General features: G+C 35.9%; 1 protein-coding gene across 10 annotated transcripts in view; it reads right to left on the bottom strand.

Annotated features, from left to right (window-relative positions):
* NLGN1 (neuroligin 1) overlaps positions 1–13,440 on the bottom strand; it is an 832,721-nt gene that overhangs the window by 594,323 nt on the left and 224,958 nt on the right. The window lies entirely within an intron of this gene.

Here is a 13,440-nt window from a genome sequence, read left to right as displayed (position 1 = left end):
TATGCTAAGGGTGGCATCAGGAGTTAACTAGTACTGGTACCTAATTATTGACAAAGGAATGACTCAATATGAATCACTGAAATCACTGTATTTGGAGACATGCTTCACAATTTGACTGGCCATTATGTGTTTTCAGCATCTTATTTTTCTCAATTACCCAGGGGTACATTTCATAGCAACAAGATAATGCCATTTTGATCATGTACAGTTATTCTATATTAGTCATAAGAGAAAAAATGAAACTGATAATGTAAGTCTTTGAATTACACATTAAATTTCCTAAAATCTCCATTTAATCCTTAAAAAAAACACCTTTATCACAACCAGCTCCCATGTCATACCATAACAATTCTTAAAAATATAACTCAGTCATTTCAAATTCTTTTATTCTGAGATATCAATTCTTTATTGACAAGGATAAAACCAGCAAAACCTAAAGTGAGTCCTACCCGTCTGCCTCCTTCTAAAAATGTCCCCTGAATAATGAGTAATACATAACCATTTGTGCTGTTACATAGTGGCATTGACCTCTACTTTTCAGCAAGGGTAGTAAAACAATACAGTTGAAAGAGGTACACTATAAAAGGTGTTTAAACTCTAGAATAAAACTAAAATATACTTATACATATGGTAATGAGGTAAATAGTAACTAGGTTTGATTGAAGTAACATAACATAAGTTGAAATAATAGTGTATTAGGTGGTGGGGAGAGGAGAGAGAGAGAGAAGAAATATGTCTTCTCAAATGTGTCAGGCCTCTGTTTGGCAATTTACACGTGTTCTCCCATTTAATCATTAGGTCAACTCTGTCCAAGAGGTATCAGCAACACCCAATTGTACAATGAAGCACAGAGGCTCTCAGAAGTTAAATAATTTGTCCAAAGCTATGGAGAATTTAGCCAGGATTTAACCTTCACCTGTCCAAGGATTTCTACATCATCAGGCATTAGAACAGAACCTTCTGTAAACAGGGACTTTATGCAGGTCACTTAAGTGTTTGGGTCCGTCTTTATTCACCATCATAGACGCTCTGTGCTATCTCACAGGTATACATTAATAACACTTGAAAAATACCTCTATTCTCTTTGGAGGAAAGGCAGCCTATAAATCTCAAATGTTAATCTGCTAAAACCATAAAGACCAGTACAACTTCACAGCTCTAAACAAATTCTTTCTTGTTTGAACTCTGCTGTTCTGCATTTAAAATATCATTTTATCTACAATACTCTAGAGTGGAGCACTGCCCTCTAGAAGACCCATTTTCTAGTCCCAGTCTTTCAAGCATTATCTAGTGCTTGCCCTTGGATCAGATACTAGAAATACCAGAGGCTCAGTTTCCTCACCTATCAAATGGGATTTCCTACCTATTTCATCTGCATCATGGGGAGGAGCAAATGAGTAAAGTATAGGTGAAAGTATTGGGAAATTGAGCAAAACGTCAAATGTAAAGTGGCAGGAGAAATATTGTTACAAATATAGTGAAGCATGGAGGCATGTCTTAGGTCTTCTCTCTTCCAACGTGCTTATGTTAAGGTAAGTTGTCCAATCCCACATTATTTCATTAGAGGTTTTGTGCTAGTTCTTCCACTTGCAAAGAATTTTGTCAGGGAAGCAAAATTATATTTTCCCAAACATATTAACAGTCACATATGTATTTAAGAATAAATGGTATAGGGGAGCCTGGGTGGCTCAGTCGGTTAAGCATCCAACTTCGGCCCAGGTCATGATCTCACGGTTCGTGGGTTTGAGCCCCATGTCAAGCCTAGAACCTGCTTCGGAGTCTGTGTCTCCTGCTCTTTCTGCCCCTCCCCCGCCCCCCCCAAAAGAAACATTAAAAAACTAAAAGAACAAGTGGTATAGGTGTGAAGCATGAACTAACACCACACCATCCCTCAGACAATTTAAAAAGCCAAGGCAAGCCATCCTCTAAGAATAAAATTAAGGAATCTGCCATTATACTCTATAAAGCTGTTTGCTATTTATGGCATTCTTAGCTATTATAGTAAATACTGTAAGTTTGAGCACTTTTAGAGTACTGTGTTTTCTTTTTGTACATTGAGATTTACAGTACAATAGATGCTTAACTCTCGGCCTTTATTTTTATGCTTAGAACTTCTGGCATTTTAAATCTCGACATTTATGATTAACATCTTTGCTTTATGCCAGAAGCTAAAAACTTAGGCCTCTGCATATAGTAACACCTTTCAACAGTCACACACTCCAGCAGTTACTAATTTTCCAACCCAGTACCTGAAGATGACATTTTGATAAATATGCAAAGGACTTTCTGAACTATTTATTAGTTCGGGATATGAAAAAGTACACCTTCAGTAATGACATTTTGTTTCCAAAATAACTTTGTATACTTTGTCCATGTTTTAATTTTAAATTGAGTTACTTAAGGAATTTCTGAAAATATCACAAATAACTCATAATTAACAAACGGCATACTTCTATTTCTCATCTCATCACACTCAAAAAGCACTGTATTTTTTTTTGAGTCAAAAAATTGCTTTTCCAGGAAAAAGAATCTGCCATGATACTTTATAATCCACCTGTAAATGAATGAGGTGCATATCACTTTTTCATCCTTACTCTTAGTTAAAATGAACTAAGGAAATTTAAACTTTATGGCTTTCAGGATCAAGAAATGGGCCAATAGTTAAAATAAAAATGAAATGCTCAACATCACTCATCCTCAGGGAAATACAAATCAAAACCACAATGAGATACCACCTTACACCTGTCAGAATGGCTAACATTAACAACTCAGGCAACAACAGATGTTGGTGAGGATGTGGAGAAAGAGGATCTCTTTTGCACTGCTGGTGGGAATGCAAGCTGGTGTAGCCATTTTGGAAAACAGTATGGAGGTTCCTCAAAAAACTAAAAATAGAACTACCTTATGACCCAGTAATTGCACTACTAAGTATTTATCCAAGGGATACAGATGTGCTGTTTCGAAGGGACACATGCACCCCCATGTTTATAGCAGTACCATCAACAATAGTCAAAGTATGGAAAGAGCCCAAATGTCCACAGATGGATGAATGGATAAAGAAGATGTAGTATATATATACAATGGAGTATTACTCAGCAATCAAAAAGAATGAAATCTTGCCATTTGCAACTATGTGGATGGAACTGGAGGGTATTATGCTAAGTGAAATCAGTCAGAGAAAGACAAAAATCATATGAGTTCATTCATATGAGGACTTTAAGATAAAAAACAGATGAACATAAGGGAAGGGAAACAAAAATAATTTAAAAACAGGGAGGGGGACAAAACAGGAGAGACTCATAAATATGGAGAACAAACTGAGGGTTACTGGAGGAGTTGTGGGACGAGGGATGGGCTAAATGGGTAAGGGGCATTAAGGAATCTACTCCTGAAATCATTGTTTCACTATGTGCTAACTAATTTGGATGTAAATTTTAAAAAATAAAAATTAAATTAAAAAATTAAAAAATTAAAAAAAATGAAATGGATGCAGTAAAATAACCCTGTACTCTACTCACTTTCCATGTTACACCTGAGGTGTAGAATTAATAGTCACATCACAACACCAAGCATTTTCTAAGCTTCTTCTATGTGCTCAGAATAATAATGATAGCTTTCAATGCATAGAAATCAAGATCTGAGTCAAAACTATCAGGTTTAATAAATCAGCTGATATTTTGGATTTATCTGCTCTTGCCTATTTATAAGAAAAATCAACAAAAAGATAATTAGAAAAAAATCATAATCTTAGTATCATAATAAAAATAACATTTCTTTTTAGCATGTTAAATTTCAGACATGCATACACATATGCATATTCCTGACATAGTTTTAATCATATCACAAACAAAATTTTGTATTTTGTTTTATTAAAACCTGACACCGCTTAATTTTAAACTACTTGATCCAAGAACTACATGTATCAATAAATAGAAGTTATGGATACCAACCCCACACTTGCCCAGTATTTGAATGATGATGCTTGTTTTTGAATAGCGACAATGAGCTGAGACAATTGGTTCTATTACAAAGCTAACATTATAACTAAAAATTAGTTATGAATTCTCACACATAATCATTACCATAATCCTAGGAAACACCTAGAAAGAATCATGTGACCCTAAGGTTAGAAAAAACAATGTTATGGGTTGAATTGTGTCTTCCTAAATTCATATGTTGAAGTCCTAACCCCCAGCACTTCAGAATGTAGTGTTATTTAGAAATAGGGTTGTTGCAGACACAATCAGTTAAGAAGAGGTCATACTGCAGTAGAGTGGGTCCCTAATCCAATACGGCTGGTGTCATTAAAGAAGCCATGTGAAAGACAGACATTGATATAGGGAGAATGCCATAAGTATATTGGAGTTTTCTTGCTACAAACCAAAGAACTACGACAACCTAGAGGGAGCACCTTCAGAGGGAGTGGGACTTTCTTGGCATCTTGATATCAGATTTCTGACCTCCAGAACTGTGAGAAAATAAATTTCTGGTTGTCTATGCCACCCAGCATATGGTACTCTTTTACAACGTCCCTAAGAAACTAATACAAACAATGTATTAAAAAATTTTACCTCATTACCCTCTACATACTCAACAAATGTAACACTCTCATAAGAAGTCTTACTGTCTCTTAAGTCCCTTCAAGTCATTACCCAAATTGTTACAATACTGTTCTGTCTTAAATTAAGAATGTGATCATTTCAGGGGTGCCTGGGTAGCTCAGTTGGTTGAGTGTCTGACTCTTGCTTTCAACTCAGGTCACGATCCCAGGGCTGTGGGATCCGAGGGTTGTGGGTTGAACCCTGCATTGCATTCTGCACTGCCAGCCTAGAGCCTGCTTGGGATTCTCTCTCCCTTTCTCTCTGCTTCTCCTCCCCACACTCTCTCTCAAAAATTAAATAAATAAACATTTTTTTTGAAAAAACAGTAGTTTCAGAAATATAAATGGGTGCAGCCACTATGGAAAACAGTATGTAGCTCCTAAAAAATTAAACATAGAACTACTCTATGATTCAGCAATCCCACTTCCGGGTTTGTGACCTAAAGAAAAGAGAAAGGATATGGAAAAGATATCTGTACTCACATGTTCTCTGCAGCATCAATCACAATAGCCGAGATACCAAAACAACCTGTGTTCATCAATAGATGAATAGATAAAGAAAATGTGGTATGTATGAACACAATGGAATATTACTCAGCCATGAGAAAGAGAGAATCCGCCATTTGTGACAATGTGGATGGACCTTAAAGGATTATGCTAAATGAAATGAGCCGGACAGAAAAAGACAAAGTCTGTATGGTAACATTTATAAGTAGAGTCTTAAAAAAAAAAGCGGATTCTAAAAAAAAACCTCAAATTCATAGAAACAGAGTAAAAAGTGTTGCCAGGGGCTGGATGTGGGGAAAGTAAGGAGAGGTTGGTAAAAGGATGAAAACTTTTTTTTTAAAACTGTGAAATGAAAAGGTGTGAGGATTTACGTATCACATGGGTGACTACAGTTGATATACTGTATTGTAAAGCAGAAATTTTCTCAGAGTAGAACTTAAGTGTTCTTACCAACAAATAAACAAAAAACATAAATACATAAGGCAATGGATAAAAAAAAGGTGAAATCATTTTTTTCTATTAAACTCAAAATGAAAAAATAAACTATTACCCCATCCCAACATTTTAAAAGGTAATTATTTTACTGCTTAAAATAACTGTAAGGACTTCCTCATGTTGATAGGAAAAAATTAAACACAGCATGCAAATGTAGCAATGACAGCTTTAATATTTATGATAATGTACTATGGGCTATGCATGGGGTTTAGTCACATCTATTATACCCTCATAGCACCCATTTGAACCCAGTAGTAGTGTTCCAATATTAGAGATGAAAGAACCAAGACTTAGTGAGAAAGTGAATTGTTCATGATCACACGGTTAAAGAAGAGCCAAGCCAGGTTTCACCCAGAGTTATCCTCCTTGAGGACACACACAGTTAGCTGCCATGAGGGAACTACAATAGCTGAAAGTCCCTTCCAGATATGGCTTCTATATGTGTTGTACTTCAGTATTATTTCCTGATTCTACAATATCCTTCCCACTACATACCTGCCGTCTCATGCATTCATTTTAGATTATGTGCCTTTAAATTTAACTGTTATGTGTCTCTCCTCATTACTTCTACTAATACCTTTTTTTAAAATTTTCTTCTGAAAGCCCAACCAAACTGAGAGCTACTTTCCAATATTTACGATTTGGTAATTATCACTTCCTCTGTGAAGTCTAGTTAGTTTCTCCTTAAGAAAAATCTGATGATCACTGCCTGTTTTCTGAATTCACGATAACTGGAAAGATGCCAATTATAGCATTTAGACAAATATATTACTAGTCACAAGTTTATATCTTTCTTCTAGACTATAAGCTTCTTAAGGAAAGCACATTATATCCCTAGTGCCTACAACAGATGATAAGTATGGATTTGTAGATTATATAAATGAATGAATGAGACATAACATTATTTTTAAGCTTTACTGAGGCATAATTAACAAATAAAAATTGTAAGTATTTAAAGTGTACAACTTGATGATTTGATATGTGTCTATATTGTGAAAGGACTCTCCTCATCAAGTTAACACATCCATCACTTCACATATTGGCCCAGCTTTTTTTTTTTTTTCTTTTTGGTGAAAATATAACATATGATTAAGTTAAGAAGTTTTCATGGTTTCAAGTTTTTGCTATTACACCACAATATTTGTCCTAAAATGTAAATCTTCTTTCTCGTTAATGGATACTCTCTAAAGTCAGAGAATAGAACATTTGCTGGCCCCATCATAACTGCTCAATAAATGAGTTGAATAAATGTTGAATCTTAAGCATATTTCCTAGAACATATGAAATATTATTCAGCAGTTAAAATGAATGAACTAGATCTATATGTATCAACACTGATAAATCTAAAAAATATAATGATAATATTAACAGGTAAGAAGCAAATAGAGAAAGTATATTTAGCTTTATATGTATGATATGGTTTAGATAAAATTTTGATATGCATAATATTTTACAATATTTGTGATCAAATATATATGCACATATGTAATTAAAAATGCATGCAATGGATAAATGCCAACTTCCCAGAGAGGTAAGGAGAGTAAAGGGACAGAAGGGAACTTACCTATATCCATTATGTTTTATTTCTAAAGAAATATCAAAACAAAAAACACGTGCAAAAATAAGAGATCTAAAGCTAATGTTCCAAATGTTACCAGTGTATTAAATCAGGTTGGGAAATGCAGAGATAATTGTTTTACTGTTTTTTTGAATATTTCACTTCTGGAGCATTCCACAATTAAGAATAAAAACAAGTTATTTAAAATGTGTAGCATGAATCTAAAGGGAAAAGAAATTAGAAAAATCACCACTGGGTAAATGCCATTGTAATGATTGTTGCAGACAAGATTCACAAGTGGATGCTAAAACTAGTGGGCAAAAAATGAGGAGAAACAGAAGATTTGCATAATCTCAGTTTCTCCTCCAAGACAGTTATAAATTACAAAGGTAAATATAGCAGATTTACAGTGGAGAAACACAGCAAGCACCATGACATGCACATGTTCAGGGTGGATAACATCACCAGTGATGACACCTGAGGGCATCACAAAACCCCTGGTCCTATGCACTGTGAGGGATGCAACGTGATTTCTCCCATATTCTTGCCAAAAATGCGTAACTTCATCCAAGTCACGGGAAAACCTCAGACAAACCTAAATTGAGGAACATTCTACAAAATAACTGACCGGTATTCTTCAAAAGGGTCAAAATGATGAGAGACAGGAAAAGACTGAGGAACTGTAGTAATGTGGGAGCCCATACATTTCATTTTCTGTGCATTTTCTTAGCACAGAAAAATGAAAGAGAAAACTGGCAAGATTCAGTTAAGGTCTGCGGTTTAGATAATAGTTTCCTACCAATGAATGCAATTTTCTGGTTTTGTTAAGTGTGCTATGGTTGCACTACATTAATTTTAAAGGAAGCTGGGTGAGAGGGGTTGGGGAAATCTGTGTATTATTTTTGCCAGGTTTCTGTAAGTTTAAATTAGTTATATTTCCAAATGTAAAAAAAAAGTGTGCATACCTATTAATCTCACAAATTTACCTGTAGGAATTTATTCCAATGAAATAATCAGAAAAGCCCACAAAGCTTTATGGGTGTATGCATGCTTCTGTGTGTGTGCGCAGGCGCGTGTGTGCGTGTGTGTGTGTCTTCCACCATGGCATTATTTAAAAAATTAAATTGGGAATAACCTAAATTCCCAATGAATAATTATGTTGCATCCATAAAAAGCTATATTAAGCCATGCAAATTATAATATTTTCTTTAGATTTACTGACATACAGTGCTGTTTGCAATCTATTGTATAAAAAAGCAGGGTAAAATACAATGTAATTATTATTTTATGTGCACATTTTGTATTTTTAGGGGCGCCTGGGTGGCTCACTTGGTTAAGCATCCGACTTTGGCTCAGGTCATGGTCTCATGGTTCATGGGTTCGAGCCCCGCATCGGGCTCTGTGCTGACAGCTCAGAGCCTACAGCCTGTTTCAGATTTTGTGTCTCCCTCTCTCTCTGCCCCTTCCCTGCTCACACTCTGTTTCTCTCAACAATAAATAATGTTGTCACTCAACAATAAATAAATATTAAAAAAAATTTTTAATTGTTTTGTATTTTTAGTCCAAAGAGTTTTTCTGTTTTTGAATATGTGCAAAGGAATGGATCTTGAGTAATATACAATATTAAGATGTGCTTTTTATGAGTCAGGGTAATGAGTTTATTAATATGCATTTTCAATAGTTCATTAATATGCATTTTCAATAGTTCCATTCCAATAGCGCAATTAAAAACTATGTTGTTTTTAATTTTTTTTTCAACGTTTTTTATTTATTTTTGGGACAGAGAGAGACAGAGCATGAACGGGGGAGGGGCAGAGAGAGAGGGAGACACAGAATCGGAAACAGGCTCCAGGCTCCGAGCCATCAGCCCAGAGCCTGACGCGGGGCTCGAACTCACGGACCGCGAGATCGTGACCTGGCTGAAGTCGGACGCTTAACCGACTGCGCCACCCAGGCGCCCCAAAAACTATGTTGTTTTTAAACTTCAAGATGTTTTGGGGTGCCTGGGTGGCTCAGTTGGTTAAACGTCTGACTTCAGCTCAGGTCATGATCTCACAGGTCTTGAGTTCAAGCCCCACGTCAGGTTAGAGCCTGGAGCCTGTTCCGGATTCCGTCTCTCCCTCTCTCTCTGCTCCTCCCCTGTTAGCACTCTGTCTCTCTCACCCTCAAAAATAAACAAACCCCAAATTTTTAGATTAAAAAAATAAAATTCAAGATGTTTTGGTGATGGATACCATAAAAAGCTACTATTATAAATAAAGTTGCTCATCCTTGTTATAATTTTAGTTATTATTCATTGAAATGTGGACTTTCTTTTAAGTCTATCATTGAAGCAGAGTTTTCACCCTCAGGGTAGCAATGAATCTATGACACATCAAAAGAGAACTGGGATCATTTTCAAAGAAAGACTGCATCATCAAGAGAGTTCCTGTTAGGGAATGATTGATCTGTTAATCATATATCTAGGCAGGAGAAAAGATACTTAAACTCTGACATCCTCTGATTAAAACAGTATTGTTTCTAACTTAACACAACTTTCCTCCTAAAACAATAAACTGTTTTAACACGAATGCATTAGGCATACTTCCAACTCCCTTCATAGCATAACTTTTAACTCTCATTAATTATGGTTCATTTAAAATGATACACATTTTGGTTGGAGCTTATGGTTTGATCCAGAATTGCACCAGTGTAACCTACTAATAGGAAATTTAATTTTTAAAAAGAGGATATCCTTAGGCTTATGTTTATCTATGTCAATACGATATGACTGCCAGAGGGAGAAAAGACTTTATAACTACTGTAATGTTTATTTTACTTATTAGGAACTCAAAGTCAAGAGACATTTAAGAAAAGACTGGGGGATGGTATTTCCAATCTAGGTATGATGGTTTTCTGAGTATATCACAATTTGCATCCTCAATCATGCACAACAGTATGGTAAAGTATGAATTCACCCATTAACCACCTGCAGGGCTACAAAGATGAATAGTCAGTCTGTGCCCTCCAGGTGCTCATGGAAAAGAGGTCAGGCATATAAACAAAACACTTGGGCAACACTCCATTATCATATTAATGGGAGCTAGAAACTAATACCAATTATGAATCCCAAAGTAAGAAGAATTATAACAAACCTCACATATTATAGAAACAATTTACCAAAAGAATTTGGTCACTACTCTTTTAAACTTAACTACAGTTTATTTTTTCCTTTTGCACATTAGGTAATGCACACACCACACAGGTAAATGTAAATGCTTTCCTTTGAAATACATATCTTTTTATTTTTCTCATATTGTTCTTGACATTATTATTTCTGAACGCGTACTTAAAGGATTTTTTTTTGGTAAGGTGACTCAAGTAGACAGAAGTTAAGCACTGTTTACACATGTTAGAGTCTTCAGTGTCAATTATGTAAACCTTGCCACTGCAGTAGAAGTGTAGTATAACTACACATGTATTTAACATTGATCTTCAGAATATCTAAATGCTTTGACAGGTATGCCACTCTACCACCTTTGTTTGACAAATGGGGGAAGCTGTACTTGATGAATGTTTTCAACCTTGGCATCTATTTAACAAATCTTTGTAAGAACCAACCATATGCCAGTCACTAATACTGAATATTTGATGAGCACTAGGATGTGCAAGTCGTGGCTTCTGACATTGAAGAACTCATCTAGCAGTGGAAATTTAAAGCAGTTTGGTAAGTGCTCAAATAGAAACACTATAAAAGAACAATAAATAATGCAAGTAGCGTGATTTCGAGGGAAGGGCATTAAACTTTAGAGACCTTCACATTTGGACTCAAACTCAGACCTACTCACTAGTTGAATTAGCTTACCCTCTCTACAACTCAGTATCCTCATCTATTATATATATGCCATTTGATTGTACTCACCCTGCATGGTGGCTCTGAGAATTCCATGAGAACACATGTGGAGGCATCAGAAAAATGCTGGATGTTCAATGACTGGAAACTTCCTTATCCTTTGCTTTAGGATCACAGGACAGGGAATTACTAATTCTGTCTAGTGCTCATTTTTTTAGACTTTTAATGGTTCCCTTACCCAAGCTGCTCATTTCTTTTTCATAAAAGGGATGATCTGGCCATACTTATTCTTTAAGAGTCTCCATGTACAATAAAGTGATTCTGTATGTCTCAAAAGTAGACATGAATTCTGTTTTAAGTGTTCATTTCCAGAAGGAGGCATCTTAGTAAAAAAAAAAAAAGAAAAAGAAAAAAAAAAGACAAGAGATGGTGGATATAATCTATTCTAAATTAAAGATGTGGTGAGCTTTCAGGGAATTGTTGAAATTTTTCAAAAGTTCATTTTAGGTCTAACTGGGAGAGTCCCCCTTAAAAATGTACTGATAAGGATTTTAAGTAGTTTGTTTTTTGCAAAAAGATATGATTTTTATTATTCAGAAAATACCATTCTCTTCGCTAAGATATGTGCATAATTTAATGGGAATCCAGTCCAATTGTTTCATTTTGTGGAGAAGTACATTTTTTAACCATTCATATTGTTTTGGCACAGAAATAAATTACAGTGCTGAAAAGGCCCAGAATAAATATAATGACAGCACACCTCATGCTGCATACTCCTCCATCTTCCCAACGGTTTGCTAAAGGGGAAAAACACCTAGGAAATACTTCTGCAGTTCTTTCAAACAATGCACTCCTACTCATCAGGCAGGATTCCTTTGGGGAAAAGACTGCTCACAATGGAAAAGAATAGCACTGATTTACAGATTTTAAACAATGATTTTCAAGGAACTTCGCTTTCAGGAGTCCATGAGATCACAGATCTACACTTGAACATGTTCTAGTCAAGGTTACTGACTGGTACAGGACATACTAGCACAGAAGAGACAGAGCGTTTAGAAGATGAGCAGGTCGAAATAGTCCCCAGCTCAACTACCAATAGATTTCAAGCCATCTTTCAACTGCGGCTTTTTTTCTGATTCATTTGTGGGTGGTTTTAATATCTCTAGGAGCTTCTTTTGTTCAGCATAGTTCTTTAGGTATCTTTCCAGTGCCATTTATTTATTTATTTATTTTCTGGCACCAGTGTCTATATATGCAAGTACTTTCTTTTTTTAAAAGTTGTTTTTGTCATATTTTATTCTCTAGTTTCAATGAACAATAGATGCATACCTCAGTGCTTCCTTTCAACTGTAAAACCTTAATAAGTAAGTCAAACGACCGGTGCAAGTTAAAATTGGTCCAGTGAGATACAGTAGTACCCCCTTATCCAGTTTCACTTTGTATGGGCTCAGCTGCCTGTGGTCAACCACAATCAAGAAGTAGATGACCCTCTTGAGTATCCTCAGAAGGTCAATCAATAGTAGCCTAACGCTATGCCATAGCCTAATGCTATGGCACTGTGACATTTAGCTCATCATGCAGGCATCACACATCATCACAAGAAGAAGAAGGGTGAGGACAATACAATAAAATATTTTGAGGGGCGCCTGGGTGGCGCAGTCGGTTAAGCGTCCGACTTCAGCCAGGTCACGATCTCGCGGTCCGTGAGTTCGAGCCCCGCGTCAGGCTCTGGCCTGATGGCCCGGAGCCTGGAGCCTGTTTCCGATTCTGTGTCTCCCTCTCTCTCTGCCCCTCCCCCGTTCATGCTCTGTCTCTCTCTGTCCCAAAAATAAAAAAAAAAATAAAAAAAAATAAAATAAAATAAAATAAAATATTTTGACAGAGAGACCACCTTCACATAACTTTTGTTACAGAAAATTGTCATAATTGTTCTAATAATATTATTATAATTAGTTGTTGTTAATCTCTTACTGTGTCTAATTTATAAATTAAACTATCATAAGTATGTATGTGTGGGAAAAGACAGTATATACAGGTTCGGTATGATCTGCAGATTCAGGCATCCACTAAGGTCTTGGAACGTATCCCCCATGGACAAGGGGGTCTCCTGTATTCTGCCTTTCTTTGACAACCAGATTTTGCCCCTATACCTGTGATATCTGAAACAAGTGCTCCATGGATGTCAATTAACTTTAATGAGTGATTCATTGTACAATGGAAACTACTTTGCATTTCCTCTAGATGCTTTCACTGTGTGGAAAAGATAAAGCTCCATTTAGCTTGGGGCTGACATAGTGAAACATAATTCACCTGCCTCCATTGTTTTCAAGTCATGGAGGTTTCTACAGAATGGCAAGAATAACCACTCATTTTACTAGAACATATGCCACATTTTTCCTTGCTATATACTTAGAACAAGCGACCTACATAAACCAACAGAATGCAAGA

This window comes from Neofelis nebulosa, chromosome 5 (genome assembly GCF_028018385.1).
Source record: "Neofelis nebulosa isolate mNeoNeb1 chromosome 5, mNeoNeb1.pri, whole genome shotgun sequence".
Lineage (NCBI taxonomy): Eukaryota > Metazoa > Chordata > Mammalia > Carnivora > Felidae > Neofelis > Neofelis nebulosa.
Note: the sequence above shows the minus strand (reverse complement) of the source record. Positions and strands in the feature narration are given on the sequence as shown.